This window comes from Nerophis ophidion, linkage group LG29 (assembly GCF_033978795.1).
Source record: "Nerophis ophidion isolate RoL-2023_Sa linkage group LG29, RoL_Noph_v1.0, whole genome shotgun sequence".
Taxonomy (NCBI): domain Eukaryota; kingdom Metazoa; phylum Chordata; class Actinopteri; order Syngnathiformes; family Syngnathidae; genus Nerophis; species Nerophis ophidion.
The window spans coordinates 15,064,623-15,067,122 of NC_084639.1; the positions used below are offsets into that span (position 1 = coordinate 15,064,623).

Below are 2,500 nucleotides of genomic sequence, written 5' to 3' on the forward strand. Positions count from 1 at the left end.
TGGGAACAGGTGGGTGCCATGATTGGTTATAAAAGCAGTCATTCACAAACAAGGACAGGGCAAGGGTCACCACTTTTTAAACAAATGTGTTGGCAAATTGTCGGAACAGTTTAAGAACAACATTTCTCAACCAGGAACTTAGGGATTTCACCATATATGGTCCGTAATATCATCAAAAGGTTATGAGAATCTGTAGAAATTACTGCACATAAGCGATGATATTACGGAAATTTGATCCCTCAGGCAGTACTGCATCAAAAAGCGACATCAGTATGTAAAGGATATCACCACATGGGCTCAGGAACACTTCAGAAAACCACTGGTTTGGGCAGTAGATGGGATCTTCGATCCAAGACACAACTTACGTTTAACTAAAATGTTCTTTTCTTTGTGCTCGACCAAAGAGAAGTAGTGAAAATATCTCCATGTTAAGAAACTCGTCTCCGGCTCCGCCATGATGTCTTGTTGTTAGTAAATACACACACACATACACACACACACACACACACATAGTGCGCCTCTAGTGACACAGGAAGATTCAGAAGGACGACACCGCACCTTTCCAATAAAACACACGCAGATCTTCTCAGTTTTTAGATGATACTATATAAAAAAAATAACGTAAAATAACGCAGTAACGCATCATGTAGTAACAGTAACTGAGTTTCTGAATATAAAAAATAAAGTTAGACTACTAGTCCCAACACTGTCCCCGATCCACAATGTTGACAAATGTCCATTTTGCTGCTAATTCTATTTGGATGATGAGAATCCGAACATTGTTAGATCCGAACCAGTTGTAGTTCTAGAGTATTTATTAATAGCCAGCAAGAAGGTATATTTTGGACGTAACGGGTGTAAACAGAGGTCACAACAGCGGAAGAAAATTACCCAGTGGGGCGTTGCTACCGTATAGAGTTGCCAAATGGGAAACGTTTTCAGAGTTCTTTGCATGCATGTTATAGAATTTTACATGGAATTTTCAATGATAAAAATATTAGTAAATTATCTACTGAAAAACTAAATATTCTCGGCTACAGTTAATGGGACATATAAGAGTCATAAAGACAATTTAAAATGACGGCCAAAAGAGGTTGGTAGATGAGAATAAATCTAAAGGTAAAATATAGTGTAGAATTTCACCCATTTGTGAGAAATGTAGTCTTGATTTTCAACATTTTTTGGAGGTGTTTGTGTGTCAGATAGCAATTTCCCCCTTTTTTTTTTCCTGTCAGTTTTTCTCAAAGGGTGCTCCCTTGCATGTATTTTTATGGCGGCCACGTATTTCACATCCTAGAATACTTTTTTTTGTGTCTCTTAAAGGGCTGGGCGATATATCGATATACTCGATATATCGCGGGTTTGTCTCTGTGCGATATAGGAAATTACTATATTGTGATATTCAAGTATACATTCTCACACAGTTGCTTTTAGCTGTGGGCATTACACTACAGGTTCTTCTTACTCTATTTTGTCTCTCCTCACAGAGACATAAACAAGCGCACCTTCTTACATACAGTGTGCAACGTCACACCCCCTCCTCGAGAAGAGTGGTAACTACATGTGTAACATTAGCTGTGATGCTAACCGTGCGTTGCGAGTGGTAATACGAGAGAAAGAAGGTGCGAATCTGGTAACAACAAATGAAGGAAGAATTAATTCCCAAGAAAAACAGCACCTGTTCATCGTCTGGCAGTGGTTTGGCTTCAAGCGGGAATATGTCGAACAAGTATGCGGCAAAAGCGTTGTTACAAAAAGTAGCAGCGCTGCTAATTTGTAGCATCATTTGAAAAGTCACCCGCTAGAGCATGAAGAATGCTTGAAACATATACATAGTGTGTGTGTGTGTGTGTGTGTGTGTGTGTGTGTGTGTGTGTGTGTGTATTAGGGGTGTGGAGAAAAAATCGATTCAAATACGAATCGAATCCAATACGTTGTGCGATTCAGAATCGATTCTCATTTTAAAAAAAATCAATTTTTTATTCATTTATTTATGTTTTATCAATCCAACAATCCACTACACAGCAATACCATAACAATGCAATCCAATTACAAAACCAAACCTGACCCAGCAACACTCAGAACTGCAATAAACAGAGCAATTGAGGAGACACAAACACAACGCAGAACAAACCAAAAGTAGTGAAACAAAAATGAATATTATCAACAACAGTAACAATATTAGTTATGATTTCAGCATAGCAGTGATTAAAAATCCCTCATTGACATTATCATTAGACAATAGTGTCACAGTGGCTTACACTTGCATCGCATCTCATAAGCTTGACAACACACTGTGTCCAATATTTTCCCAAAGATAAAATAAGTCATATTTTTGGTTCGTTTAATAGTTAAAACAAATTTACATTATTGCAATCAGTTGATAAAACATTGTCCTTTACAATTTTAAAAGCTTTTAAAAAAAAAATCTACTACTCTGCTTGCATGTCAGCAGACTGGGGTAGATCCTGCTGAAATCCTATGTATTGAATGAATACAG

At 37.5% G+C, this 2,500-nt stretch overlaps 1 protein-coding gene across 5 annotated transcripts in view; it reads left to right on the forward strand.

Annotated features, from left to right (window-relative positions):
• The window catches only part of nfkb1 (nuclear factor of kappa light polypeptide gene enhancer in B-cells 1), a 68,579-nt gene that overhangs the window by 19,008 nt on the left and 47,071 nt on the right, over positions 1-2,500 (forward strand). The window lies entirely within an intron of this gene.